Source organism: Hevea brasiliensis, chromosome 7, assembly GCF_030052815.1.
Source record: "Hevea brasiliensis isolate MT/VB/25A 57/8 chromosome 7, ASM3005281v1, whole genome shotgun sequence".
Lineage (NCBI taxonomy): Eukaryota > Viridiplantae > Streptophyta > Magnoliopsida > Malpighiales > Euphorbiaceae > Hevea > Hevea brasiliensis.
Window position 1 is genome coordinate 84,719,098 of NC_079499.1, and position 14,332 is coordinate 84,733,429.

Below are 14,332 nucleotides of genomic sequence, written 5' to 3' on the forward strand. Positions count from 1 at the left end.
ACAAGTTTGTAGTTTTGACCAAAACCCGAAAACTGAGGGAACTAGATCGTCCGGCTAGGTCAAACCAGTGTCCCAGAATCCAGCAATTTGCATTAAAATGCACTAAACAAGAAAATGACTTTGGTAAAACGTACCAAACCTAAAGCCCTATCGAATGTGACATATTAACGACACTAAAACCTAATTTACCTAAAACGCAACGAGGGTCGGTATATTAGGTGATTAAGTGAATAATTGAGTTCAGTGCATTATTTACCAAACACCATCGATAGAGAGTTTAATTTAGTACTGAAACACTTCAAATTGTGTTTCTCAGTTAACAAGGACTCAGCAAAAGGGAAGGAAACACTGAGTCCAGACCAGACGATACCATCGAGGTTTGTGCACAACGGCTATTTCTTTTGAATTTTTCAATTGAAATAAATTATGACTATTTGTATAATCTTGTTTAAATGTGTGGTAATGTGTTTGGTGGACACTTATTGATTGAAAAACATTGTGAATGGTTTGAAACTGTGAAAAATTGTTTGAATGATATTGATGGATACTTATTGATTGAAAAGCACTGTAAATGGTTTTTGTGGAAATTGAAGTGAATTACGAATTGTGTTGCCATTTTGTGAATGAAATTATAACTTTGGAAATTTATTGGATTCTTACGGATCATTTGAATAAAATGTTTGGAATTGTTTTGACTCACAATTGGCATGACATCGATAATATGTTCCTCCTCCATTAATGGGGTGAGTGTGATTATTCCTCCCTCTTTGACTTATTAGTCCGGGTGAGTATGATTATGTTCCTCCCTCTTTGACTTCCCACCGAGGTGAGTATGGATGAGTTCTCATTATATAGCTAGCTTCCTCCTCATTGATTTCGATTATTGGGGTGAGCATGTCTTGTCGTGGTGTACAACCACGCATATATGGAAAAAATTGTGTCATGGCCTAAATTGTGTTATAGATTGGCAACACTGTATTCTTGATTATTTGATCGAATTGTGTTATTATGTATTGTGAGATTGTGAAATTGATTTAAACTCTTATTGACATATACTGTCTATTGAATTCAACCATGATCGACTTATTGAAAATTATTGTGATATTAACAAATGGAGTTTAAATTCTTGTTGACATTTATTGTCCCGAATTTAACTATGGTTTTAAGTATCCACTATTGATATGATTTATGAATTGTGATTTAAAATTTGTATTTGGTAAATGTTGTGCACCATCGAGACATTGTCTCGTGATAGCTTTATTCTTTGTCGCGCAGTAGAGGCAGACAGTGGCGAGCTAGTTTGCTAGTATCGCCAATGAGAGATTTTTGGGTATAGTGAGTATACCACATGTGGCATTTTATCTTGTAATGTATATTCACTGTATGTATATTTTGTTCTTGGTTTTGAGCATTGTAAATTTAAGTTGTATCTGAAAGTTGTAAAATAATTATGAGTTATTTGGCTTGTAAAAATTGTGTTATATCTTTGTATCTTAGTCTTTGAAAATCACCGTGGATTTGACTTGAGAAATGTGTTGTGTTGATAAAAATGTTGGAGTTGAGATTTGAAAATATATTGAAGTGCTTTTTGAGTTTTCAAGAACTGCTTTTGTCCAAAATACAAATGGCACCTTGCCAAAATTTTCTGATATTCCAAATAAATCAAATGAGTTAGTTGTTTCACTTGATTCACCAAAGTCTTTCACACTGTAAATAGTGCTCACCACTTGTAAAAGAAGTAAGAAAAGTTTTTAAAATCCCTTGTAGTGTATTTAATGGATTATCGATGACGGAGTTGGTAATTCATTAGGTATACTACGGGATCATGTTATGCCTTACAGAGAGGGTAGGGTGTGACATGTTTTAGTGGTATCGAGCAAAGTTTTTAAATTGCTTTCACATGTTATTTGAATATTCTTTCTTCACAGTACAACTGCTCAATATCATTGTTTGAGACATACAGTACATTACATTATAAAAATGCACTAACGGGAGGAAATCTCCTTGTATCATTGTACAGGAGGTCTAAAATCCTCGAATTGATTATGGAAGAGGGTGATCGTTCATTCGATCAATCGATAGAGGCTGAGGTGCAAGGGGATGCCCCATGCCTACATAATGTCAGTGGTTCAGTAGCACCAGCCCCTGCAATACCGCAGTTCTCTGCTCAGTTCGCTCAGCAGACGGCTGCAATGTTCCAACAAATGGATGGTAATGTGCCTACTCAAGCCCCAATACAGACTCTAGTGGTACAACCACAGTCTTCTGCTAGACAATATGACAAATTGATGAAGTATGGGGCTACAGAGTTTGAGGGGACAGTAGATCCTCTAGAAGCTGAACAGTGGTTAGAGAGAATGGATAGGGTATTCAAGAAACTGCATTGCACATAGGAGCTCAGATTTGAATACTCAGTGTCTTTGTTCTGGGGATGCTTATGATTGGTGGAAAACCATTCCCCACGATGCAGTAGAACCTCTGATGCTATCATGGAATGACTTCCTCGTGGAATTCAGGCAAAAATATGTCCCCGATGCTTATGTAGACCGAAGTCGCAAGAATTCCTAAGTCCAAACAAAGGCGGATCGGTGGTGAGTATGAAAGGAATTCTCCCGCCTAAGCCATTATGCAAGAAGTCTACTTTCTAACAGCAGGGAGAGATGTAAGAGGCTTGAAACTGGCTTGAAGCCTAGTATCAGATTACAAGTGGTCGGATTCAAACATAACAACTTCTCTGAACTTATTTCTCAAGCACTAGAATTAGAAAGAATTGAATCTGAAGCGGCTCTTGAGAAAAAGAAATCAGAGAAGAGAAAAAAGAGGGAAAGTCGTGACAGAGTTCTAGTGGTCCCTCTGGAAAGAGGAAAAACTTTGGGGATACGAGAGATAGTAAGAAGTCCAAGAGAAATAGATTTTTGGACAGAAACCACCTCGATCCGATCAAGAAACTCAACAGAAACACGTAAATGCTGTCGGATCGACTTTGTGAAACTTGTGGTAAACCACATAGTGGGCTATGTTATAGAGTCAGGAGCATGCTTTAACTGTGGAGAGACTGGTCATTTTGCTAGGGATTGTGTAAATCCAGGTCGTTCGGATCATTTACTACACCAAAGGGATCAACCCAAGTTTCTACCCCAAAGAGTTCACCATCGCTTAGTAGAGGCAAAGGTAGAGGTAGGGGTAGTACACCTAGAAGTCGGACTCATCGTGAATCAGCCAAAAGCAGGGTGATGCTTCAACTAGAGTATACGCTATCTGAATGAAAAGAGATGAGACTTTTGACATCATTGCTGGTACTTTCTCAATTAGCAACTAAGATATATATATGTATTGTTTGACAGAGTTTGCATACTTTTATGTTAGTGTTAGAACTACATGTTCATTGTTATTCCTTCTGAGAATAAATTTTGATGCATTAGTGATTAGCCCTTAAGATAAGGATTGTGATAATAAGTGAAATTAGTTTTGAAAGAGTTTATCGCGAAAAGTATTTTCTAACACACCATAAATTATAAAGCTAATTGGAGCCTACTTAATGTAAGGCAAGAGGATGTAAAAGTAAGATGCAGAATGGAATTGCTCTAGATGAGGGTAAGGAGGTTCTCATTAGAAATTGCTAATGGATATTGTAATCGAATAAGATTCGAATATCGGTGAATTCAAAAAGAATAAAAGATAACAAAGTTTGATCTATTGGGATGTATCGTAGTAACTATGCAATGTTCTTCATGTTTATACCGTAGTCGCAGATTCTGATCGACTTGAGATTATTGTGTAGAGCTACGACTACCCGATAGTACACCTAGATAAGAATAGTTGCCAGCATACATTTTTGGTATAGTTATGCCATGACAGAATTTAATTGTTAGAAATAAGTTTGAAAATCCTACTTAGGGATCTAAAACTCAAAAGTTAAAATATCGAAAGGTTATAGTTCGATACAAAGGAAGTAAGTTATAGAATATTGACAGATAAAAAGAGTTATGAAAGTAGAGAATTGAACAGTTGATTCATGTGTAACAAAGAAATATTACAAATGTGAGGAAGACTATGGACTAGAATGGTCAGAGGACCAATGACTAATGAATGATTCTAACATGACCTCAAGGGTCATTCAAGGAGCAACGTGAACCAAAATATTAGACAGCATAATAGTAAGAGGAGATTGGTGTTATCCAAACAAATTAAACATTGTATTAGATTGTTAAAAGTCTTACGATCATATAGACAGGAGAAAATAAACGTATGACTATTGTAAGATAGCTATTGGGTAAAATTTCATGGACGAAATTTATTTAAGGGGGGGAGAATTGTAACACCCCAAAGTTCGGTAGTGCGTTCTACTGCTCCGGTGACCAGTGTTGTCCGGACAGCTAGGATGCCTAGAACTACACTTTGACATGAGGGAGGAGACATAAAATAATGAAATACAAGAAAAGAAAATACAAGAAAAACAAAGGAAAAATAATAGCAAAGAAATGTGATCAAGTTAAGCAGTGGAAACCTAGCGATGGGTGATCATGACCGAAGTCACGGCGTGGACCGTTGACTAGCTCGGATCATGGGGAACCCTGGAAAACATTTTTAGGACTTAAATAGACCCTTGTTGAAGAATAAATATCATTAGAAAGATCAAAGAAAAATTAAATAATTAGTACAAAGAAAAGTTAGAAATCGAAAAACAGACAAAACCCGGTAATACCAGAAAAATCGGAACGTAACGAGCAGGGCTTTATGGTCATTTGACGTCCCGAAGTGTCTTTTGACCTAAATGTCCATTAAAAATAAATAATATTACACTTAGAAAATAAAATAAAAAATTAATTTGGTGGTACCTAAAGTAAATAGCTAAAATCAAGGGTTTAATGTGGGATTAAATGAAAGTTTAGCTTAAAATATGATTAAAATTGTGAGTGGACCACTAATGCATAAAATAAACATATAATAGGGCAGCTGTAACTCCACTAAATCAGCTGAACTTCATCTTCCTCAAAGTGATCTCAACATTGCCGTGAATGAAGGTGAGAGGAAAACCATGGCCATTTCTCATGCAAGCTCTCTTAACTCTCCATTTTCAACTCCAATCTCTTAAGTTCCTTCATGAAACTTTGTCTACTCATCACAAGGAAGAGTTTGATACTAAATTTGAGAAGTTTAAGCAAGGTTTAACAAACTCCAAGCATAAGGTAAGTTCATAATTTTGAAGATAGCTTTGTTAAGTTTTGTGTGCATGTTATGGGTGTTGGTTTTGTGAAGGAAATTTTGAAGTTTAAATAGTTATTGAGATAGCCATTTTTGGACAGCCATGGGGTCACACATTTGATGATTTATTATGCATATAATTGATGAGAAATAATGTTGATCATGGTAAATTAATAACCTAGTGAATTATTTCATGTTTATATGGTGATTTATGCACTTGGATGGGAATTGGTAACTTGGACAGCACTTTGATGTTGAAGGACAAATTTGGGCAGCCTTGGGGACACTTGAATAAATGTGTATATTCATGGGAGTGTTGGCAGAATTGTGGCATTAAGGAATGAAGGATATGTGTATGAAATTATTGTGTAAAGTGTATGTGAGAATTAGTGGTGTTTAGGTGTGTATGTAATGGTATTGAGATATTGTAAATGTGAATTATATTTGGTGTGTTGAGGGTAATGGTAATCTGCCCAAAATAATGTTAATGTAAAGTAGATTATACTGTGGTTAATGTACCAAAACAGATTGGTAGGAAGTGAACCAAATTGCAAGGTATATGTGTGTTTGAAGTGGGGTGTGAAATGCATATTGAGGGCAGTGTACATTTTAGCCCATAACCTGAAATGTGTAACCTCAATTGGTATGAGACCAATTTGAGGTGAAACTAGGCACAAAATGTGCCAACTTTCATTGAGAAACCATACCAAAATTCTGCTTGCAAGTTGATGTGAAAATGACCAATTCGGATTAGGTACACTTGAGACCTCAAAACTGACCATTTGGGCAGCAGTGAGTATATAGGCCATAACTCCATCCAAACAGGTCCAATTGACCTGAAATTTTAACCATGAATAGTTATGACCCATACCTACAAGTCTTATGAAGACACCAAAACCCAGAAATGACCAGAAGCAAGTCAAAAGCTTGCACAAGTTCGGGTCCAAAACTGGCTGAACCAAAGTTGACCAAATTGACCAAAAATTGACCTAATTTGATACCAATTGACCAGCAATAGTATAATGACCATAACTTGGTCTACTTAACTCGGAATGACCTGACATTTTGGCCCGCGTGCAATAAGACATAGATCTACAAGTTGGTAGTTTTGACCAAAACCCAAAACCGAGGGAACTAGATCGTCCGCTAGGTCAAACCAAAGGTCCTGAATCCAAAGAATTTGCATTAAAATGCACTAAACAAGAAAATGACTTTGGTAAAACGTACCAAACCTAAAGCCCTATCGAATGTGACATATTAACGACACTAAAACCTAATTTACCTAAAACGCAACGAGGGTCGGTATATTAGGTGATTAAGTGAATAATTGAGTTCAGAGCATTCTTTACCAAACACCATCGAAAGAGACAGTTTAATAAATTAATGAAACACTTCAAATTGTTTTTCTCAGATAACAAGGACTCAAAGAAAAGGGAAGGAAACACCGAGTCCGACATGGACGATCATCGAGGTTTGTGCACAACGGCTATTTCTTTTGAATTTTTCAATTGAAATAAATTATGACTATTTGTATAATACTGTTTTAAATTGTGGAAATGTGTTTGGTGGACACTTATTGATTGAAAAACATTGTGAATGGTTTGAAACTGTGAAAAATTGTTTGAATGATATTGATGGATACTTATTGATTGAAAAGCATCAGAAATGGTTTTGTGGAAATTGATGTGAATTACGAATTGTGTTGCCTTTTTGTGAATGAAATTATAACTTTGGAAATTTATTGGATTCTTACGGATCATTTGAATAAAATGTTTGGAATTGTTTTGACTCACAATTGGCATGACACTGATAATATGTTCCTCCTCCATTAATGGGGTGAGTGTGATTATTCCTCCCTCTTTGACTTATTAGTCCGGGTGAGTATGATTATGTTCCTCCTCTTTGACTTCCCACCGAGGTGAGTATGGATGAGTTCTCATTATATAGCTAGCTTCCTCCTCATTGATTTCGATTATTGGGGTGAGCATGTCTTGTCGTGGTGTACAACACGGCATATATGGAAAAATTGTGTCATGGCCTAAATTGTGTTATAGATTGGCAACACTTGTATTCTTGATTATTTGATCGAATTGTGTTATTATGTATTGTGAGATTGTGAAATTGATTTAAACTCTTATTGACATATCTTGTCATTGAATTCAACCATGATCGACTTATTGAAAATTATTGTGATATTAACAAATGGAGTTTAAATTCTTGTTGACATTTATTGTCCCGAATTTAACTATGGTTTTAAGTATCCACTATTGATATGATTTATGAATTGTGATTTAAAATTTGTATTTGGTAAATGTTGTGCACCATGAGACATTGTCTCAATGATAGCTTTATTCTATTGTCGCCGCAGTAGAGAGCAGACAGGCGTGAGCTAGGTCGCTAGTATCGCCAATGAGAGATTTTGGGTATAGTGAGTATACCACATGTGGCATTTTGTCTTGTAATGTATATTCACCGTATGTATATTTTGTTCTTGGTTTTGAGCGATTTGTAAATTTAAGTTGTACAATAAAGTTGTAAAATAATTATGAGTTATTTGGCTTGTAAAAATTGTGTTATATCTTTGTATCTTAGTCTTTGAAAATCACTGTGGATTTGACTTGAGAAATGTGTTGTGTTGATAAAAATGTTGGAGTTGAGATTTGAAAATATATTGAAGTGCTTTTTACAGGTTTTCTGAAGAACTGTTTTGTCCAAAATACAAATGGCACCTTGCCAAAATTTTTACAGATATTCCAAATAAATCAAATGAGTTAGTTGTTTCACTTCAGTTCACCAAAGTCTTTCACACCTGTAAATAGTGCTCACCACGTCAGAAAAGAAGTAAGAAAAGTTTTTAAAATCCCTTGTAGTGTATTTAATGGATTATCGATGAAGCGGAGTTGGTAATTTATTAGGTATACTACGGGATCATGTTATGCCTTACAGAGGGGTAGGGTGTGACATGTTTTAGTGGTATCAGAGCAAAGTTTTTAAATTCTGTTTTCACATGTTATTTGAATATTCTTTCTTCACGGTACAACTGCTCAATATCATTGTTTGATACATACAGTACATTACATTATAAAAATGCACTAACGGGAGGAAATCTCCTTGTATCATTGTACAGGAGGTCTAAAATCCTCGAATTGATTATGGAAGAGGGTGATCGTTCATTCGATCAATCGATAGAGGCTGAGGTGCAAGGGGATGCCCCATGCCTACATAATGTCAGTGGTTCAAGAGCACCAGCCCTGCGATCTGCGCAGATTCTACGCTCGATTCGCTCGTGACGGCTGCAATGTTCCAACAAATGGATGGTAATGTGCCTACTCAAGCCCCAATACAGACTCCAGTGGTACAACCACAGTCTTCTGCTAGACAATATGACAAATTGATGAAGTATGGGGCTCTGAGTTTGAGGGGATAGATCCTCTAGAAGGTGAACAGTGGTTAGAGAGAATGGATAGGGTATTCAAGAAACCGCATTGCACATAGGAGCTCGATTTGAATACTCGGTGTCTTTGTTCTGAGGATGCTTATGATTGGTGGAAAACCATTCCCTGATGCAGTAGAACCTACGGTGCTATCATGGAATGACTTCCTCAGGAATTGAGGCAAAAATATGTCCCCGATGCTTATGTAGACCGAAGTGCAAGAATTCCTAAGTCCAAGCAGGCGGATCGGTGGTCGAGTATGAAAGGAATTCTCCCGCCTAAGCCATTATGCACGAAGTCTACTTTCTAACAGTGAGGAGAGATGTAAGAGGCTTGGCGGCTTGAAGCCTAGTATCGATTACAAGTGGTCGGATTCAAACATAACAACTTCTCTGAACTTATTTCTCAAGCACTAGAATTAGAAAGAATTGAATCTGAAGCGGCTCTTGAGAAAAAGAAATCAGAGAAGACAGAAAAAGAGGGAAAGTCAGTGACGAGTTCTAGTGGTCCTCTGGAAAGAGGAAAACTTTGGGGATACGACAGGAGATAGTAAGAAGTCCAGTAGAGAAATAGATTTTGGACAGAAACCACCTCGATCCGATCACAAACTCAACGAAACACGTAAATGCGCTGTCAGATCGACTTTGTGAAACTTGTGGTAAACCACATAGTGGGCTATGTTATAGAGCTGTAGGAGCATGCTTTAACTGTGGAGAGACTGGTCATTTTGCTAGGGATTGTGTAAATCCAGGTCGTTCTAGATCATTTACTACACCAAAGGGATCAACCCAAGTTTCTACCCCAAAGAGTTCACCATCAGTTAGTAGAGGCAAAGGTAGAGGTAGGGTAGTACACCTAGAAGTCGGACTCATGTGAATCACCAAAGCAGGTGATGCTTCAACTAGAGTATACGCTATCTGACAGAAAAGAGATGAGACTTTTGACATCATTCTTTGGTACTTTCTCAATTAGCAACTAAGATATATATATGTATTGTTTGACCAGAGTTTGCATACTTTTATGTTAGTGTTAGAACTACATGTTCATGTTGTTATTCCTTCTGGGGAATAAATTTTGATGCATTAGTGATTAGCCCTTAAGATAAGGATTGTGATAATAAGTGAAATTAGTTTTGAAAGAGTTTATCGGCGAAAAGTATTTTCTAACACACCATAAATTATAAAGCTAATTGGCGAGCCTACTTAATGTAAGGCAAGAGGATGTAAAAGTAAGATGCAGTAATGGAATTGCTCTAGATGAGGGTAAGGAGGTTACTGTTAGAAATTGCTAATGGATATTGTAATCAGAATAAGATTCGAATATCAGTGAATTCAAAAAGAATAAAAGATAACAAATTTTGATCTATTGTGATGTATCGAAGTAACTATGCAAAGTTCTTCAAGTTTATCTTTGTAGTCGCAGATTCTGATCGACTTGAGATTATTGTGTAGATCTACGTACTACCCGATAGTACACCTAGATAAGAGTAGTTGCCAACGGCATCTGTTTTGGGATAGTGATGCCCTGACTGAATTTAATTGTTAGAAATAAGTTTGAAAATCCTACTTAGGATCTAAAACTCAAAAGTTAAAATATCGAAAGGTTATAGTTCGATACAAAAGGAAGTAAGTTATAGAATATTGTGAGATAAAAAGAGTTATGAAAGTAGAGAATTGAACAGTTGATTCATGTGTAACAAAGAAATATTACAAATGTGAGGAAGACTATGGACTAGAATGGTCAGAGGACCAATGACTAATGAATGATTCTAACATGACCTCAAGGGTCATTCAAGGAGCAACGTGAACCAAAATATTAAAAGATAATAGTAAGAGGAGATTGGTGTTATCCAAACAAATTAAACATTGTATTAGATTGTTAAAAGTCTTACGATCATATAGACAGGAGAAAATAAACGTATGACTATTGTAAGATAGCTATTGGGTAAAATTTCATGGACGAAATTTATTTAAGGGGGGGAGAATTGTAACACCCCAAAGTTCGGTAGTGCGTTCTACTGCTCCGGTGACCAGTGTTGTCCGGACAGCTAGGATGCCTAGAACTACACTTTGACATGAGGGAGGAGACATAAAATAATGAAATACAAGAAAAGAAAATACAAGAAAAACAAAGGAAAAATAATAGCAAAGAAATGTGATCAAGTTAAACGAGCCGGGAAACCTAGCGATGGGTGACCGCACCGGGAAGTCACGGCGTGGACCGTTGACTAGCCCTGGACTGCGGGGAACCCTGGAAAACATTTTTAGGACTTAAATAGACCCTTGTTGAAGAATAAATATCATTAGAAAGATCAAAGAAAAATTAAATAATTAGTACAAAGAAAAGTTAGAAATCGAAAAACAGACAAAACCCGGTAATACCGAAAAATCGGGAACGTAACCCGAACAGGGGCATTATGGTCATTTGACGTCCCGAAGTGTCTTTTGACCTAAATGTCCATTAAAAATAAATAATATTACACTTAGAAAATAAAAAAAAAATTAATTTGGTGGTACCTAAAGTAAATAGCTAAAATCAAGGGTTTAATGTGGGATTAAATGAAAGTTTAGCTTAAAATATGATTAAAATTGTGAGTGGACCACTAATGCATAAAATAAACATATAATAGGGCAGCTGTAACTCCACTAAATCAGCTGAACTTCATCTTCCTCAAAGTGATCTCAACATTGCCGTGAATGAAGGTGAGAGGAAAAACCATGGCCATTTCTCATGCAAGCTCTCTTAACTCTCCATTTTCAACTCCAATCTCTTAAGTTCCTTCATGAAACTTTGTCTACTCATCACAAGGAAGAGTTTGATACTAAATTTGAGAAGTTTAAGCAAGGTTTAACAAACTCCAAGCATAAGGTAAGTTCATAATTTTGAAGATAGCTTTGTTAAGTTTTGTGTGCATGTTATGGGTGTTGGTTTTGTGAAGGAAATTTTGAAGTTTAAATAGTTATTGAGATAGCCATTTTTGGACAGCCATGGGGTCACACATTTGATGATTTATTATGCATATAATTGATGAGAAATAATGTTGATCATGGTAAATTAATAACCTAGTGAATTATTTCATGTTTATATGGTGATTTATGCACTTGGATGGGAATTGGTAACTTGGACAGCACTTTGATGTTGAAGGACAAATTTGGGCAGCCTTGGGGACACTTGAATAAATGTGTATATTCATGGGAGTGTTGGCAGAATTGTGGCATTAAGGAATGAAGGATATGTGTATGAAATTATTGTGTAAAGTGTATGTGAGAATTAGTGGTGTTTAGGTGTGTATGTAATGGTATTGAGATATTGTAAATGTGAATTATATTTGGTGTGTTGAGGGTAATGGTAATCTGCCCAAAATAATGTTAATGTAAAGTAGATTATACTGTGGTTAATGTACCAAAACAGATTGGTAGGGAAGTGAACCAAATTGCAAGGTATATGTGTGTTTGAAGTGGGGTGTGAAATGCATATTGAGGGCAGTGTACATTTTAGCCCATAACCTGAAATGTGTAACCTCAATTGGTATGAGACCAATTTGAGGTGAAACTAGGCACAAAATGTGCCAACTTTCATTGAGAAACCATACCAAAATTCTGCTTGCAAGTTGATGTGAAAAATGACCAATTCGGATTAGGTACACTTGAGACCTAAAAACTGACCATTTGGGCAGCAGTGAGTATTTAGGCCATAACTCACTCCAAACAGGTCCAATTGACCTGAAATTTTAACCATGAATAGTTAAGACCCATACCTACAAGTCTTATGAAGACACCAAAACCCAGAAATGACCAGAAGCAAGTCAAAAAGCTTGCACAAGTTCGGGTCCAAAAACTGGCCGAACCAAAGTTGACCAAATTGACCAAAAATTGACCTAATTTGATACCAATTGACCAGCAATAGTATAATGACCATAACTTGGTCTACTTAACTCGGAATGACCTGAAATTTTGGCCCGCGTGCAATAAGACATAGATCTACAAGTTTGTAGTTTTGACCAAAACCCGAAAACTGAGGGAACTAGATCGTCCGGCTAGGTCAAACCAGTGTCCCAGAATCCAGCAATTTGCATTAAAATGCACTAAACAAGAAAATGACTTTGGTAAAACGTACCAAACCTAAAGCCCTATCGAATGTGACATATTAACGACACTAAAACCTAATTTACCTAAAACGCATAGCGAGGGTCGGTATATTAGGTGATTAAGTGAATAATTGAGTTGATGCATTATTTACCAAACACCATCGATAGAGTTTAATTTAGTCTTGAAACACTTCAAATTGTGTTTCTCGATTAACAAGGACTCGGCAAAGGGAAGGAAACGAGTCGGACAGTAGGGACGATCATCGAGAGGTTTGTGCACAACGGCTATTTCTTTTGAATTTTTCAATTGAAATAAATTATGACTATTTGTATAATACTGTTTTAAATTGTGGAAATGTGTTTGGTGGACACTTATTGATTGAAAAACATTGTGAATGGTTTGAAACTGTGAAAAATTGTTTGAATGATATTGATGGATACTTATTGATTGAAAAGCATCGTAAATGGTTTTGTGGAAATTGAAGTGAATTACGAATTGTGTTGCCATTTTGTGAATGAAATTATAACTTTGGAAATTTATTGGATTCTTACGGATCATTTGAATAAAATGTTTGGAATTGTTTTGACTCACAATTGGCATGACAACGATAATATGTTCCTCCTCCATTAATGGGGTGAGTGTGATTATTCCTCCCTCTTTGACTTATTAGTGCAGGGTGAGTATGATTATGTTCCTCCCTCTTTGACTTCGATCGAGGTGAGTATGGATGAGTTCTCATTATATAGCTAGCTTCCTCCCTCATTGATTTCGATTATTGGGGTGAGCATGTCTTGTCGTGGTGTACAACACGGCATATATGGAAAAAATTGTGTCATGGCCTAAATTGTGTTATAGATTGGCAACCTTGTATTCTTGATTATTTGATCGAATTGTGTTATTATGTATTGTGAGATTGTGAAATTGATTTAAACTCTTATTGACATATCTTGTCTATTGAATTCAACCATGATCGACTTATTGAAAATTATTGTGATATTAACAAATGGAGTTTAAATTCTTGTTGACATTTATTGTCTGAATTTAACTATGGTTTTAAGTATCCACTATTGATATGATTTATGAATTGTGATTTAAAATTTGTATTTGGTAAATGTTGTGCACTGCTGAGACATTGTCTCGTGATAGCTTTTATTCCGTCGCAGTAGAGACAGACAGGCGGCAAAGCTAGGTCGCTAGTATCGCCAATGAGAGATTTTTGGGTATAGTGAGTATACCACATGTGGCATTTTGTCTGTAATGTATATTCACTGTATGTATATTTTGTTCTTGGTTTTGAGCATTGTAAATTTAAGTTGTACAAAGAAAGTTGTAAAATAATTATGAGTTATTTGGCTTGTAAAAATTGTGTTATATCTTTGTATCTTAGTCTTTGAAAATCACTGTGGATTTGACTTGAGAAATGTGTTGTGTTGATAAAAATGTTGGAGTTGAGATTTGAAAATATATTGAAGTGCTTTTTACAGGTTTTCTGAAGAACTGTTTTGTCCAAAATACAAATGGCACCTTGCCAAAATTTTTACAGATATTCCAAATAAATCAAATGAGTTAGTTGTTTCACTTCAGTTCACCAAAGTCTTTCACACC